The sequence below is a fragment of the Tursiops truncatus genome, chromosome 6 (genome assembly GCF_011762595.2).
Source record: "Tursiops truncatus isolate mTurTru1 chromosome 6, mTurTru1.mat.Y, whole genome shotgun sequence".
Classification (NCBI taxonomy): Eukaryota; Metazoa; Chordata; class Mammalia; order Artiodactyla; family Delphinidae; genus Tursiops; species Tursiops truncatus.
In genome coordinates, this window is record NC_047039.1 from 37923375 (window position 1) to 37941653 (window position 18279).

General features: G+C 33.8%; 1 long non-coding RNA gene across 1 annotated transcript in view; it reads left to right on the forward strand.

Moving 5' to 3' along the window:
* The first annotated feature begins 1031 nt into the window (after positions 1-1031).
* Positions 1032-18279, forward strand: part of LOC141278872 (uncharacterized) — a 32012-nt gene continuing 14764 nt past the window's right edge. Inside the window, exons 1-4 of the long non-coding RNA XR_012332267.1 lie at positions 1032-1055; positions 1910-1981; positions 6505-6629; positions 6838-6928. This is a non-coding gene — a long non-coding RNA (uncharacterized lncRNA). The remainder of the gene's footprint in view (positions 1056-1909; positions 1982-6504; positions 6630-6837; positions 6929-18279) is intronic.

Below are 18279 nucleotides of genomic sequence, written 5' to 3' on the forward strand. Positions count from 1 at the left end.
CTAAGCATATCAGCTTGCTCTTTAGCTTAGAATCCTGCATCCTGCAGTAGTTCCCCATTTTATTCAGATTACAGGCCTGCATATAAGACTGGCCTGTATGGTCTGGCCTCTTTACAGCTCTATGAATTCATGTCTTATATTTCTCCCTTTTATATACTCTACCCAGCCACACGGGTTCCTAACTGTTCTTTGAACAATATATGTACACTCTATCTTAGGGCCTTTGCACAGGCCAAGTTTTCTACGTAAAAAAGTTCTCCCATCTCCATATCTTTCTGCTAATTCCTTCATCTCTCTCAGGTCTTTGCTGAAATGTCACCCTCTCATGGTGCTCTGCCTTCACCACTCTAGTTTAAATTATAATCTGTGCCTTTACAAAAAGTGCTTTCAATTCCAAATGCTGCTTTTATTTTTCAATGTTTCTATAATACTTATTTTGTAATAGTTCATGTACTTTATTTATCATATTCACTTTTTTTTTTCTGAATCCCATCAGAATCTATGTTTCACAAGGGCAGAAAACTGGCTCATTGATAATGTTTCAAGTGCTTATAACATTTGGGGTTTAGGTTTAGCAGATGCAAACTATTATATATAGGATGGATAAACAATAAGATCCTACTGTATAGTACAGGGAACTATATTCAATATGCTGTGATCAACCCTAATGGAAAAGAATATGAAAAAGAATATATATATATATGTATAACTGTCACTTTACAGCAGAAATTAGCATGGCATTGTAAATCAACTGTACTTCAATAAAATTAAAAAAATTTCCTAGTTCATGAGAGATGGTCAATATATATTTGCTGAATACATTAATTAAATATCATTCATTCATTTAATCACTTAATGAAAGTAAGAAAAATAAACACTCTTTTTACAAAATAATGAAAACATATATAACAAAGTCAGAGATATACTCTTTCCTAATAGAGTAAGACACAGCAGGGAACTGCAATAAATAGTTATTATAAATTTTAATTTTAGATAGTATGAATGAAGACTTAAAAAGTTACAAGATGCTTATGGAGAATACGTGAGTAAATAGAGTAAGTAAATATTCTAGAATATATTTCATTTTTTCCAGTTTTAGTGAAATATAATTGACATATAACATTTTATAAGTATAAAGTATACAATGTAATGAGTTGAGATATATATATATAAATAGATATAGATAGAGAGAGAGAGAGAGAAAGAGAGAGAGAGGGAGAGAGATGATGACCTCAGTAAGTTAAATTAACATCTCTCACCTCCCATACTTAGAAGTGGAATTGCTGGATTATACTGTAGTTCTATTTTTAATTTTTTGAGGAATCTCAATGCTGTTTTCCATAGTAGGTGTACCAGTTTACATTCCCCCAATAGTGAACTTTACTATTCCCTTTACTCCACATCCTCGCCAACACTTGTTATTTCTTGTCTTTTTGATGATAGCCATTCTGACATGTGTGATGTGATATCTCATTATGGTTTTGATTTGCATTTCCTTGATGATTAATGATGTTGAGCATCTTTTCTTGTACCTGTTGGCCATCTGTATGTCTTCTTTGGAAAACTGGTTATCCCAGTCCCTTGCCCATTTTTAATTGGATTATTTGCGTGTGTGTGTGTGTGTGTGTGTGTGTGTGTGTGTGTGTGTTTGCTATTGAGTTGTATGACTTACTTTTTTATTTTGGATATTAACTCCTTATTGGATTTGTGAAAATATTTGTAAATATTTTCTCGCATTCCATAGGCTGCATTTTCATTTTGTTGATTGTTTCTTTTGCTGTGCAGAAGCTTTTTAGTTTGATGTAGTTCTATTTATTTTTTTATTTTGTTGCTTATGCTTCAGGTATCATATTCTAAAAGTCATTACCAAGACCAATGTCAAGTAACTTTTCCCTGTGTTTTTGTCTAGGAGTTTTATGGTTTCAAGTCTTACATTTAAGTCTGTAATCCATTTCCAGGTAATTTTTGTGAGTGTTGTAAGGTAGGGGTCTATTTTCATTCTTTTTTATGTGAATATCCAATATTCTCAGCCCTATTTATGGAAGGCACTCTATTTTCTTCATTGAGTATTCTTGGCTCCCTCATCAAATAGTAGTTGACCATATGTACATGGGTATATTTTTGTATCCTTTATTCTGTTCCATTGATCTGTATATATGTCTTTATGCCACTACCATACTTTTTTGATTACTACAGCTTTGTAATACAGTGCATGATAACACAAAGGCAAAATATAACTAACTTCATATACATTAGTGAATCCACATGAATGAAAACAATAATATATTTTAGAAGAAATCCATAATCAAAAGAATTGCTTGACATGGAAATTTGGTGAGTCATAAGAGAAAACATGTTTTATTTGTACGTAATCTTGTTCTGAAGAAGTTATTGGGGCCTCACTTTCCTCATCTGTTAATTGAGGGGATAGAAACACATCAGTGGTTTAAACGCTATTTAGCAAAGTCTTAGCTGATACCTTAGAAGCACCTTAGAGCCCAAGAGAGGTGAAGTGCATAATAGAACATATGGGAAAAGGTTAGCTTATTCTTCCATAACTTCACCCAAAGACATTATGCTTTTTGGATACAAGTCAGATTTGGTGTGAAATTTTCTTTTAAGGAGGTTTCCACCACTAAATTCTAAAATTTGAGCACCACTGCATTTTTAAATACCTAAAATATCTTGTGACGCAAATATTTCTCCTTGATTTGATTTACTGAGAGACCACAGTGTACAGTAAATTATGCTAAATGAAATACAAAGAAATATAGGTGTAAGAGTAGATTTCTTTATTCAAAGAACTTATAACCTTTTCTTACAGAGTCTGACAGTAAAAGTAGAGAGTATTTAGCTATATTTTCATTGAAGAGTACAGAAGGGGAGAGACGATCATTTATTGCCTGAAAGAAAAGTTGTATTATTTTGTTTTAGCAATCAGTCTTTTCCTAGGAAGAGAGGAAAAACAGAGAGATAATCTTGTGTAGAGTTTAAGAAAGTGGGACTCAAGGATTGATGGACTTTGCAAAGTGGTCGTGTTTAGGGATCAGTTGAACTTCAGCTTGAAAGCATGTTACAAAGTGGAGATTGTTCTGATTGGCTGACATTTAGAAGCCTGGGCAGTGGAAAAAGGCTGTTGCTGCTTGACTGATTCTAAGAAGTGTGCTGCTGGAGGAAGTTTCATTGATCAAATATGATGGCCTTAAAACTAACTCAGGTAGTTACTTGCTGCTATGGCCAGAAACAGTCTTTTCCTAGAAAGACGGGAACTTATTCTCCAGAGAGATAGAAAATACATGTTTCCTTCCACACTCAGCAGTGTGCCCAAGTCATGTTTCCTTACATTTTCTCTTTTTATTAAAACTCCAAACTAAAAAACTGGTAGAATTCTGGCCAAAAGTAAAAGTACATTTAACGTATGAGTTGAGAAGAGGAGTTAGTATGCTGCTGGGCAGCAGATTATTTTTCTTTTTCAAATATGGGGATATAAATGGAGCAGTCCAAAGAAAAAACATAGGTCATGCCAATAAGAATGATCATATTTAAAAAAAAAAAAGCAATCTGCAAACATGACATAGCTTTGGTGCTTGTCATAATATAAAGCTTTGGGTGTGAATGCCAGAAATGTTCAAAGAAAGGAAAACAATGTGAGAAGGATAATAAAATTGAGATCTTGTTCTGGACATTATACTCAGAACAATGTCCATTTTAACACTGGGCAAACATTATGTTGGGGAAATACAATAAGAATTATATTGCATCAGCATAATCTCAAAATGGCTTTAGAACACAGATCAAAAATGTAAACATGTATAGCATCCATTAGCAATTCATTAAGGAGTGGAGCTACCTTTAAAGAACAGAGTGATATTTAATTTCATCATGTAGGGCCAGTTAATCAAATATTATTAATTATCACTTTTGATTCTTACATAGAAGATTACATAGTCTTGATTTATTGACCAACAAATTCCTATTACAATTTGTTCCTCTAGCAAAGTAGATAATTCGTTTCAAGACCAGTCCACAAGAAATATTTTCAGGCTATGTTTTTTGTTTGTTTTGTTTTGCTTTAATGTTTTTTTAAAACATTCTTGACTATTTGTATGAATAGTATGAGGACTTTTTATTATTTTGGTAATTCAAAAGATCTGCCAAAACACTCACACATAAACACATATACATACGTACATACCAGTATATGTGTGTGTCTCTCTATATATATATGCACAAATATACAGCATTTCCTAAATATATACGAAGAAAAATTTACTTAGAAAACATAGGTTTTTAGGAATTAGGTATTTATACATTTTACCAGTTTGGGACACCTCAAATATCACACCAAATCTTATCTATGTATTTTCTTCTAGTTTTCTAATGAATTTTACCTTTTTTTTGTATTATATGACATTATGCACTGGTCATATATTTAAGGTTCTATAATAATAATTTATTTTATTGTCTTCATTATAATTATAAAATAAGATTAGCCTTATTTTGTTTTCTTATTGTAAAAATATTACAATTGTAAATCAATCAAATGAACAAATAAAGATATATTAAGGGGAACTGCTGAAGCATAGTACTTAAACACATGGTCTCTGCAGTCAGGCTACTTGGCTTAAAATCCCAGCTCCACACTCATTTGCTATAGTATATTGGGCAAGTCACTTTATATTTCTAAACATTTGTTTCCTCAGTTATACAATAGAGATGGTGCTAGCATCTACATCAAAGGATTCTGTTGAGTGTTAAATGGGAAGATTAATGTAAAACACTTCACAAATTTACTTGCATATAGCAAGCAATCAGTAAATCGTGGCTGTTTTTTTTGTTTGTTTGTTTGTTTGTTTGTTTTGCGGTATGCAGGCCTCTCACCGCTGCGGCCTCTCCTGCTGCGGAGCACAGGCTCCGGACGCACAGGCTCCGGACGCACAGGCCCAGCGGCCATGGCCCGGGGCACGAACCCGTGTTCCCTGCATCGGCAGGTGGACCCTCAACCACTGCGCCACCAGGGAGGCCCTATTCTCTGCCTTTTTACATCACTTATTCCTGCTTCGAAGCCCAGCATAGATCACAAACCCTCATGCTAGTCTCGTGGAAAGCTCAAATTTGAATATTGATTTCCTTCAATGGGGGATTTATTAAGTTGCACCAAGCACTGACTATCACCCTCCACCCTTTGCTTATCTATAAGCAATAGAGAGCAAACAGGCCAAGAAGAAAGTAGAAGCCTAGTGCTTTTAAAAATGGAATCATAGGGTTAGAACATGACACCGAAGTTCAGGGTTTCAAAGATAAAAAGCTGAGGGGTCCAGGTTCTGAAGAAAAACACAACAAGGAGGTTAGCTTAATATTCTATACCACTTATCCTCTCAAGGCATTTTCATATTTATGTGCATGGACTAAGAGATCAGGAAGGCCAACAGAAAGGTGAAGCTAAGAGTCCTGAAAACTAAGCAGAATCTTTGGTTGTCTTACAGTATTTGGGTTTTAAAAGGTGGAGTACAGGCCATGGCTAGTATGAGTAGCTCAGTAAATAGTTCAGGTTTGCAGCTGAGTCCCATAAAACTAATAAAAACAAACCATAAATAGACAAGTCCCTATAAAGTCTGAATCCCATTATACCTATTATAATTGTCAGATGAAAATTAAATCCTTTCTGTGGGAAGATAAAAGTTACATCTCTAAAATTTTCCATGTACAGTGACTACTATTACATCTAAAACTACCAGACACATCTAAATACAGTACTAAATTATTTAAAACCAACATAAAAAATTCAACAAAAATAGACCCACGTATGATCAAGACTGTGGAGTTATTAAAAACATTAAAACAACTGTAGTTAACTGTACCTAACAAGATGAGACTTTCATAGGAGAATTCAAACAGGAGATAACAAATTGGATAACCTGGGAGAAAGAAAATACAATAGAGCAATTACTATCTCAGTAGGTGGTTTTAACAGCAGATTGGATGAACAAAAAGAGAGAATCAGTAAAGTATAATATAGTTCAGTACAATCTGAAGAGAAAATGGATCAAAAATGGAGAAAAGAGCATAAGAAACATTTGGGACAAAGATCAAAGTGTCAATCTTCCTAATTAACATACTAAGAGATAGGGCAGAGTGGAGTGAAGCAGGGCAAAGGGAAGAAGGATATCAAGGATTTAAGAGTAGTTACACACCCCCAAATATGATGAACATAAGACCATGCCTAGAAAAATAATTGAAAATTGCTAAAAAACAAAAGATAAAATCTGAAAAGCAGCCAAAGAAAAAAATAGCACTACCTTCATATGAGCAATAATAAGATTGACAGATGCATTTTCAAAAGAAATATCTGTATGTGGAGTTATTGTATCCTTATGCTTTATTGTATTTCATTTAGAAATAGTTTATTAAGTATTAAGTTAGATTACCATATTATTTAAGGTAATAAATAGTTCTTTTAGCAGTGTGGTGGTCATGAGTTGCAATCCATTTATCCCTCTTCAGAATTAAAGATGTTTTTAGCCCAGCTGATGCAACTGTTGCCGGCATCCAGCACTCAGCTGTCAACGCTTAATAGAGATTACCACCATCCTGCTTCAAGATTGCCTCAACTAAAGATTATCACAAAGGTTATGACCCCATCTCTGATTGGTCCACATCCAGTGATTGCTCAACACATGTGTAAAAATACCCTGCATTCTCATTCAGTCTTGGAACAACTCAGATGGGTCACCCCATCCCCAGTACTCCCTGCAGAGGTAGCTCGGCCCTTCCATTGAAACTGCATTGCACTTTGACTTCTTCCTCTGATCCAGCTTCCTTCTTTCTTCATTCAAGGCTCACAACCCTGGGAGAACTCCTTAATAAACCGCCTGCTCTCTGCTTTCTGCTTCAGAGTCTACTTCTCAAAGAAACCAACTTGTGACAAGTAGGTTCCATATTTTTTCCCTCTTCTTGGGGCAGACCTTTATTCTTGGTTCAATTGAAATAACTTTGCATGCTGTTTACTCTCTCAACCTGTTTATGTTTTGTACTAGATATTTATATAGAAACTAGAATAAGATGTCTATAGCAAAGAGATATATAAATCAAATAGGAATAAAAGAAAGAGTATCAGAGGAAGAAAGATAAAAGAGCTACAGATTGGAATCCCTCTATTCACCTAAGTGTAGCAGTTTGATATAGTTATATATCATTTGGTAAAAGAGGAAAGGGGATTGACTTCCAAGTGTCTGCATGAGAGCTTTAAGGAACTTTTGACTATCACTAAGGGATGCTATATTTGTACTGTGGAAAGTTCAGAAATAAGAGTAAAACCAATGAATCACCAAAGTAGTAATTAGTAAAGTTTAAGTACATGGGAGCACTCAAACCAAACATGGAATGAAGCCCAGGGGTATATTTTTATAAAGCAGTTTATACAGTGAGAAGGAAGTGACTTTTTTACTGTGATTGGTTATAAAACTAGAATTTTCTTAAATGATAGGAAATTGGTTAGTGGTTATCTTGTATCAATTTGGGGAAATTTTTAAAAGTTTTGCTTAAGATTTCCAGATGCATAAACAAAACGTGACCCAGGTGAAGTTAATCTTGCAAAATAAGCTAAATTAAGCTTTGCTTATAGGACTAAACTAGTTTCATCTGCTCAGAGAATTTTCAAGAATGGTCTCCATTTTTTGTTTGTTTTAACATGCTAGTGATGTCACAGGTATTGAGCAAGTTAAACAAGACAGGTGTTTTAGAAAAATATATTTACCTGTCATAGTGTGATTGTCATGTATTTTTCTGTTTAGCATTTGAGAGATAAAATGTTAAATACCTGTTTATTTTTGCAATGAAGTTGGTATTGACTATGTTTTTATAAATATACCCCTTTTTAATTAATTAATTGTTGGCTGTGTTGGGTCTTCGTTTCTGTGCGAAGGCTTTCTCTAGTTGCGGGGAGCAGGGGCCACTCTTCATCGCGGTGCACGGGCCTCTTACTATCGCGGCCTCTCTTGTTGCCGAGCACAGGCTCCAGACACGCAGGCTCAGTAGTTGTGGCTCAAGGGCCTAGTTGCTCCGCGGCATGTGGGATCTTCCCAGACCAGGGCTCGAACCCGTGTCCCCTGCATTGGCAGGCAGATTCTCAACCACTGTGCCACCAGGGAAGCCCTACTTGACTATTTTTAAAACATTTTATTGAGATGTGATGAGCATACCTTCCAATTGACCCATTCAAAGCTTGCAATTCAATTTTCTTTTTTTAGTGTATTCAGATAGGTGCAGTGACACCCAGTCAATTATAAAACATTTTTATCACCACAAAAGGAAAGCCCATACCTTGTGACTATCATCCCGTTAACCCTTTGATCTCTACACCGATCCCTAAGCAATTACTACTCTTTCAGTCTCTCTATATTTTTGTGTTCTAGTCATTGTATGTGAATGCAATCATAAAATACGTGATATTTTTTGACTACGTTCATTTACCATATGTTCTCAAGATTCATTCATCTCGTATGTATCAGTACTTCATTGCTTTTATGTCTGAATATTCTTTTGTATGGGTATACCATATGTTGTTTATTCATTCTGCAGTTGATTTATGGATTGTTTCCACCTTTTGTTTTTATGAATAATTTTGTTGAAACATTCACGTACAAGTTTTTGTGTGGACATATGCATTTATTCCTCTTGGGTTATAGGAAAACTTGACTTTTAATCAGCGAAACTACCAGAGTGTTTTCCAAAGTGTCTAGACTATTTTACATTCCCACCAGCAGTGTACCAATGTTCTGATTTCTCTATTTTTTCACAAACACTTGTTGTCTTCCTATAATACTCTAACCATCTCATTGAAGTGTGAGAAGTGGTGTCTCATTGTGTTCTGGATTTGCATTTCCATGATAACTAATGATGTTGAGCATCTTTTCATGTGCTTACTGGCTATTTGTATATCTTCCTGGAAGAAATAACTATTCATATCATTTGCTCATCTATTAATTGGGTTGTCTGTGTTTTATTATTAAGTTGTAAAATTTCTTTATATATTCTTGATACAAGTCCCTTATCAGATAAATGATTTGCAAGTATTTTTTTCCTATGCTGTGTGTTTTCAGTTTCTTGATGGTGCTTTGAAGCAATGTTTTTAATATTGATTAATCCAGTTTTTTTGTTTGTTGCCCATGTTTTTGTGTCACTTCTAAGAATCCTTTGCCAAACCTAAGGTAAAAGAGATTTACCCTTTTGTTTTCTTACAAGAGTTTTCTAGCCTTACCTCTTATATTTAGGTCTTCGATCAATTTTTTTTTATGCGGTACGCAGGCTTCTCACTGCCGCGGCCTCTCCCGTTGCGGAGCACAGGCTCCGGACGCACAGGCTCAGCGGCCATGGCTCACGGGCCCAGCCGCTCCGCGGCATGTGGGATCTTCCCGGACCGGGGCACGAACTCGCGTCCCCTGCATCGGCAGGCGGACTCTCAACCACTGCGCCACCAGGGAGGCCCGTAGGTCTTCGATCAGTTTTGATTTAATTTTTAAATAGGGTGTCAGGTAAGGGCCCACCTTAATTTTTTGCACGTGGCTATTTAGTTGTCCCCGTATCTGTTGAAAAGATTCTTCTTTTCTCTTTGGGTGGTCAGGGCACCTTTGTAGAAAATCATTTGACCATATGTGTGTGAGGATTTTGGATATTCAGTTCTCTTCCATTGAACTACATCTCTGTTCCTCTATCAGTACCCTGTCTTGATTACCATTGCATTGTAGTAAGCTTTGAGGTTGGGAAGTGTGAGGTCAGATACTGCAGCGGTCCGCAACCTTTTTGTCACCAGGGACCAGTTTCATGGAAGACAGTTTTTCCTTGGACTGGGGGGCGGGGCAGGGGATGGTTCAGTCTATAACGCCAGTGATGGGGAGCAGTGGGGAGCAAGCGGCAGATGAAGTTTTGCTCACTCACCCACTGCTCATCTCTTGCTCTGCAGCCCATGGGAGGCAGGGGCTGGAGACCCCTGATATACTGTGTTTTATTTTTCAAAGTTGTTTTGGCTCTTCTGGGTCCCTTATAATTTTATATGAATTTTAGAATAAGCATGTCCATTTCTATAATGAAGTCAGCTGGCATTGTAATGGGGAATGTGTTGAACTTGTAGATAAGTTTGGGAAGTGTTGCTATTTTAACAAGGTAAGTCTTTCAGTCATGAACATGGATTGTTTTTCCATTTATTTAGATATGGTTTAATTTCTGTGAATATTTTGTGGCTTTTATATTATAAAAGTTTTTACTTTGTTAAATGTGTGTCTAGTTTTTTTTTTTTCTTTTCATATTACTGTGAAAGGAATGTTTTTCTTAATTTCATTTTAAGATTGTTCACTGCAAGTATATAGAAAGACTATACAAGTGTATGGAAAGATTGTAGTAGAGGATGATTATTTCTGCCTAATTAAATGTTTTCTATGAGGCAGATATACAACCTCATTAGTGTTTTGGGTAATATATACATTTTCTAGAGAAAAAGAATGAAACCAGAGAAGACAAAATAAGACTTTAAGGCTGGATGAGATATTGGTTAAAAAATATCTTTACAGATAAATATGAATTTAATGATTAGAAGACGCTTTGTGAAATTATTAAATATATTTAAGTAGAAAATGTAGTTTCTACTTATTTATTCACTCATTCACTCAAAATATTTAAAATTTACTAGATAGAATGAATTTTGATGGTCACTGGGAATACAATAGTGAGCCAAATGCCTACCCTTTTGTACATGCTTGTTTAATCTTCTTTATCATTCACTAGATTATAAACCACATGAGGTCAGTGATTGTCTTACTTACTCTTGCATGGTACGAATAACTAAGAAGTTACGCTAATATATAGGAGTGGCAGTTAACCATAATAAGGAGTTTTGGGGAAGATTAACCTTTAATCTGAAAACTTAAGAATAAATGTGGTAGGCAAAATAATGGGCCCCTCAAGATGTCCCATCTTAATCCTGGGAATCTATGGACATGTTACCTTACATGGAAAAAAGGGACTTTGCAGATGTGATTAAGCAATTTGAGATCAGAAGATTATCCTAGATTGTCTGGGTGGACCTATGTAATTTATAAAGGCTCTAAGAAGTAAAAGAGGGAGGCAGGCGCTTCAGTATCAGGAGGAAGTGATGTGAAAAAGACTGTACCAGACATTCTGGCTTGGGTTTAGAAAGAGTGACCAACTAAGGGCTGCAGGCAGGCCCTGGAAGTTTTAAGCATAAAGAGGATGAAAAAGATTAATAAGATACAAAGGAGTTAGAATTAACAGTGAAAGTGGTGAACAAAGAATAAAATGTTGATATCATGGTTTCCTCCCTGGGTAATGGGTGGGTGGTAGAATTGTTGAATGATATATCAACACTGAAGGAGAAGATTTGGGAGAATAGAAGTTCAGTAACATATATCAAGTAATAGGTTTCTCTCAGTTGAGAGATCAGTTGGCTTTATGAGTTTGACAAAAACAAAAAAAACCCAAGTGTTCAGGGTTGAATATATAAAATGTAATTGAAGCAGTGAGGAAATTGTTCGTATACTTTGCCAAAAAGACAGCAAAGAAAATATGGATCTAGAACATAACCCTGGGAACATTAACATTTAAGCGATTTTTTTTAAACACTAAACTTATAATATGTTATTGGTTTGGCCAAAAAGTTCGTTCAGGTTTTTCCATAACATGAAAAATCTGAATGAACTTTTTGGCCAGCCCAGTACTTTTGCTCTGCTGTGTAGCAGGCTTTGGAGTCAGAGAAAACAGGATATAAACTGTGCTTCCGTATGGATAGGTCAAGTTCCTTAAGTACTTTGAAACAGTTTTCCTATTTTCCCATTGGGTATAGTAATTTCAAATTTGATATTTGTGTGAGGGAAAAATAGGATATCATATGTGTGATGCCTAATAAAATGACTGATTTATAAAATTGATGAATAATTTTGTGACCATTCTGTCATGGTCACTAAACAGTGGCTATTGTTTGATCACTTATTAACTATAATTTCTAATGTTATTTAATATATTTCATTGTTACATAAAATACAATTTTCTTAGATAATAAAATGGCAAAATCTTATGTATAAAATTTGACTTAATGCTTCCATAAAAAACTAATCTATGGAACTATGGAAAAATATTTCATAAAAATAGAACCATGAACAATAAATCAAAATATATCCATTGTTACAATAAATTAATATTTTTTATTGGTTTTGGATCAGGACATGTTCAAATTAATGCAATGCTTGAGATTAACCAAAGCATTGCAAAGTTTGTTATTAAAAACACTATTAAGTGATGCAGTAACTAAAGAAATAAAGCCTAGCACAGCAAGGTGTTCCTCCTCTGCTCTTTGTGTTTGTGTCTCATTGTTAAATATTTAATTATCACACCTTCCCTAAAGGTTATCAGAGGTTTCAAAGCATAAATATTAATGTTTCTTCTCCCCAAATAACAAATTTTCAAATCTTTCATATAACCATTTACTAATGATTGTAGTCCAGGAATGTAATAATTCTCAATTCCCTGTGTTGCTACTGTAATTTTTGTTAGACTGGAGTTTAGAATTGAATTATTATGTATCCTTGTTTTTTTCAAATAAATTGTAAGACCTTTGACTTAGCAGTTATGCTTTATAATTGTGTAATATCTTTTAGAGTAGCAAGTGCAATGGTGGATACATAATAGATATGTTTTGATTAAGAAGTAAGCATAATCCCAGTTATTTTGTTTGACTAGTTACATAAGAATATTGATCTATTTTTTTCTTATTTGATTTATTTAGTTGTGCAGTAGTTGTATAAATCAGAGATTATAACATCAGTTAAAACAACCAGGAGTGCTTGACAAGAAAAGCAGCAAAAAAATAACAGTAAAAAAGTAATAACTTAAAAAAAAATAGCTGTGGAATAATTGCATCAATAACCCAAACAAGTTAAAGTCTGTAAGAACTGAAGAGTTGTGTGGAACTGAAATTTATAAAGTATACACATGCATACATACACACACTTAAACACATGCATTTACACACTCACAACATTTTCACACACACACATGATTTTTTTTAGCCTACTTGGCTTCCAAGTGGAGATAAAGAGTTGAAACTTTGATCAGCTATTATACATATATATTTAATTTTTCTCACACCAGTTGCTATACAAGTTGGCAATTAAAATTTGTTCCTGTAGAATCTTTCAAATTATATAGTGTCTTTTGAGATCTAGAGTTGCTACTTAAGAAATTATGAGGCCCAGAATAAATTTATTACAGAAGATGCTAGAGTATAAATGGTACTTCCACAATTTTTATAAAAAGTGTTTTGTATTAGCTCAGGCTAATTTTCTATAACAAAATACTATAAACTGGGTGGTTTAAACAACAGGAATTTATTTCTCACAGTTCTGGAGACTGAAAGATTGCCAAGATCAAGGTGCTATCATGTTCATTGTCTGCTGAGGACTCTCTTCTTTGATTGAAGATGGCTATGTCCTCACATGGTCTTTCCTCAGTGCAGGTGGAGATAGAGAGAGACAAGGCAAGCTCTCTAGTGTCCCTTCTTCTAAGGGCACTAATCTCATCATAAGGGCCCCACCTCCATGACCTCATCTAAGCTTATTATCTTCCAAAGGCACCATCTCCAAATACCTTTATACTGGGGGTTAGAGCTTCAGTATATAAACTTGGAGGGAACAATTCAATCCATAGTCCATATATATTTCCAAAACTGTTAATACCTTCAGACCTTGAGAGAACATTTTCCAATAAGAGTTAGAAACAGAATAATAAAAAATAGTGGTAAGTGTAGCTTCCTGATAACAAAATTCACATTATGATGGTTTTAGGATGTTGATTAGGAAAGTTGCAGTTTATATCACAGTTTCACAAAACGTTAGGCAATTTTCATGACTCTGTTTATTCATGTTCTGTGTTTATTCAGTGGTCTAGCAAGGTTCTGACCCAATTTAATTTTTGCCGAAATGACTATTTTTTAGTGTAATTAATTACTACTTGACTAGAATTGATGATTATAAATAAATTTTTGAGATAAAAATTTCATATAAAAAATGAAATTCATAAGGGAAGGGATTGATCAAGTCTTAACTGATTCAAAGTTAGAATATATTTTATATGACCTAAAAAAAATAAATAGTGAAAAATAAGGAACTTTCAATAATATTAAAATTGCCATCCTAACAATTGTAAAACATGTCCAAAACTAAAGGAAATACAAGGATCTAGATGTAAAAATAGTCTACAAATATGCAAAGTAAATGAACAATTCATAAAATAAATGAACAGATTAAAATAATATGTTGGATAATAAAATACCAGTACTTGTTTAGAACTAAAATCTTTGTCAGGAAAATTAAAAAAGAAATCCTTGATTTTTTTTTTTTCCCCTGATGTGTAGAAACTAACAGTTTAGCATACTTTTATCCCAGCATGACTCTACTGTTAGTAGTAATTTTTTCATTGAACATTTAGAAAAAAACAGGAATTCACAAGAACTATTATGAGTTCCATTTAATGATTAAAGTTGCTGTTTTCTGTACAGATGGATCTTTAACTTTGTCATTTCATATTAAAATGAAGACATTTTAATATTTGTTTTCATGTTTGCAGTTTGATGTGTCAGGTATTAGAGCATACTATTAAATTGCAGTTTTCCCATCCACACTGTTCTTGTCTCTTCTTCTCTTTTGCTGTCCTTTATTATCCTGCAGCTTCGTTTAGTGTGCTAATTTTGGTTTATATGTTTTCTTTCTTACTTAAGATGGAAGGAAGTTGTCATTAGCAAGTGGGAAGTATTATCTTTGTCATGTAACCAGTACTATAAAAATTGCTCATTTAATGAGGATTGACAGCACATACAGAGAATGCATTCTAGAAAATCAATTTAAAGGATCACTTTTCACTTATTATCTGATTGTAAAGCAGTATAATGATATTATACATCATGTTAGAATTATAGTAAACAATTCAAATAGCTCAATACAAGTTTAAAGCATTTTCTTTACCCCTTAGTTTGATGTTAAAAAGTAATTGTCAGCCACTGTGAAAATAGTATCCAGTGTTCAAGCTTATGGGGTAAATTAGTATATTAACATGTGTATGATATTGCTTATGCCAGCAGTATCTGGAGGTGTGTGCATTTCCAACACTGTCACCTTTTAAAACCACATACTTGGATGGATTTGAATTAATCACACTCTTAAATTAGGAGGCTGGAAGGGTAAAGAAGGTGTGTCTCTGAATGAAAATAATTATGTTTAAAGCTAATCTTAATCTGGGCCAATGATAGGCTACTGTTTGACTGCCTTCTCTCAGACTTAAGAGAAAAATAAGGGTAATGGAATGCCATAGTGAAAAACCTTTCTCAAGTTAATTTTTACATTTTGTGAGGCATAGTTGTGTATACACCTATTCTTGTCCTTCAATCTGTTTACCCTAATAGCATTTTTAAATTATAGACAATATTCTTTTAAAGGCTGGTCACATTCACGGTTTTTAAAAGTCCATGCTATTTGCAAGAAAGTGTCAGTATTTAAGGGTGTAGGATTAAATAGTGATGCTTTGTTGAAGGGGCTTCCAAAAGTATTATCATCATCATTAAATTATATTAAACAATTTGAATAAACTTTCATAACCGAAATCTAAATATCATACCACTAGATGGAGTTTTGGGTTTCGTGTTGGAGTGTTAGATACATGCTATAGAATTCCAGAGAAATGTATTTTATACTTACTGTAAATATCAGGAAGCATTCACCAGTATACTTAACTAGCTTTCTCTGAGTATTATTAGAATCTGTAATAAAAATTTTAACTTCTAATGAGTGTCATATACTAGTGATTAGAAGAACACTGGTAAAATAGAGTATAGCATTTTATTCATGCAAAACATAAATAAAATGTAAAGCAATGTGGGAAACTGTCGAATTTACTGGAAAGCTAAAGCTAATACTCTGGGATAACACTTTACTTCATGGTTGTTTTAGTGACTGCTGACCTCAAGATTAAAAAAACAGTTTCACCTGGTTAGTCACTATTAGTAGCAGCTAACACATGGGCCATGTGTGTGCTGGTGACAGGCACCAGTAACTCATACTATTTCTCCTTTAACCAGAAATTGAGTTAACCACGCTCTATGTGGTAGAATTTCAGGAAAGTAATACTCTGAGCATGTCTAGGATTCTTACTGGATGGGCATATGTCTATGCCATTATGAACAAAAAAGTCAGTATTGGCCAAGAAAACCTTCATGTATTAACAAACTGCTTGAAGAACAGAGCATAAACAAGAAAGTGTGATTAAGATTTAAGGTTTAAAAAACGTTCCTATAAATAAACCTCGTCTTGAAAATCTCAAAGACCTGTAAACCTCCAAAATTTCTGTAGTCAAACACAATCACTAATATTAAGGAGGCTTCTTGAATAATTTAAGGTAGCAGAAACAGCCCATTCCCCAGAGAATAGATAGGTGAGGCACCTGGAATCTATAGCAATGGAAATTTACTTGGAAGTCAACATCCTAGTGAAATGAGAAACAAAAATTCATACATGTTATCCATATTAATAAAATCTTATTTTTACACTTATACAGCAAATGCTTAAGTAGCTATTCTAGGATTGTTTGTGGGGCAGTTTAGGGACTGAACATTTAAATCGTCAGGTATCTCTTTTGTTTTCTTTAAAGTTAGAAAACAGATTCTGAAAAGGAAAGGAAAGTTAAAAGCTAGCTAATCTGTGTTTCCTATCAGGACAGGACAGAGGGGATTATAACCACCTGTGGTAAATGCCTACCAGTTCAGCTCTGCTTGAAATGACCTATCTTACAAGTTTGCTGCATTCCTCTCTCAGAGAAAGTTACTGACAACTTGAAGAAGTTTGAGATTGTACCATGCAGAGAGTATCATTCTAGACTCAACTAACATATCAGTTTATACGTTGTAATACAAATGAAAGGCACATCAATTCTGGGCCAACATTTATCTGTGTATTCCTCCTCTGTTCAGTTCTTACTTGTCCTATGTTTTATAATCTAAACTATGGGCTCAATTCAATTTATTATCTTTGGCCAAGAATTTAAAAACAATAAGCCAAAATGTCACATTAAACATCGCTCAATTGTCAAAGGAACAAAGTAAAAAATTGTAGTTTAAAATAATGGAAACCTTCATAAACGTGTATAACAGTGCTGCTATTTTTACATCTTGTTTTGGCATAGATATTCCAAAATATTGATGCAACAAAATAGATAAAAAATGACTGATTTATCTATGCAAAATTAGTATCTTCAGGAAAATAGTATACTGGATCATCTAACCCAGAACTATTATATTCAAGCCATGAATTTCTGAGCATTTCTCATATACAGTTTCAAGAAAAACATCAGTCCCTGAAATTTATTTCTTCCTGAAATTTGCCTTCTTAAGATACAAGCAACTGAATAATGCTGCTTCCTTTTGAAGAAAATGACTTTAAAATGCTCTAGGTAGAATGCAAGTAAGGATTTATTTAGAATGAATATGAAGAGAATATGCATATTAAAAGTCCATAAAATTATGTGACTTCGACTTTAAAATCCACATAAAAATAGATATCAGAGTTAACACTGAGAGTTTAGATGAAAATAATTATTATAAACAGCATGCTTAAAAAGACTCGGACTTATGACTAAAGTATAACATAGGCAACCAATGCTAATATGATTGTATCCATCACATTTAATAACAGCATGAAAAAAATCTCCATTTCAAAACTTATTTAAAATGCTCTGGATGACAGCCCTTAAAAAAGTATTCCTCAAATTTCCAACCAAAATTCCTTTGAAAACAGAAAATGAAGAAAACACAACAGGAGTATCAAATTATTACTGCAATTAAATGGAAATTTTTATTAATTAGAAAACTTGGTGACCAGATAGAGGAATAAAATTGATAGACCAAGTTATTTCATTTACAAAAATGCACATATGAAATAAATAGGAAAAAGCTTCTAGTTTATAAATAGAGTTAGTCAATTATTTGCTCAATTATATGCAAACTTTTTGGGAATCCAGATGAAATGGATGTTTCTCTAAGAAACTATAAATTATATAAAATGGTTTCACGTTAACTAGAAGGATACTTAGAGAAATAATGTTCAAAAACTAAAAATATAACAAAGGCAACCAAGCTGATATAATAAATCAGTCATTTTTTAACAGCATTAATAAATCTCCATTTCAAACTTTGGTTTAAAATGCTCTGGATAACATCTCAACATTCAC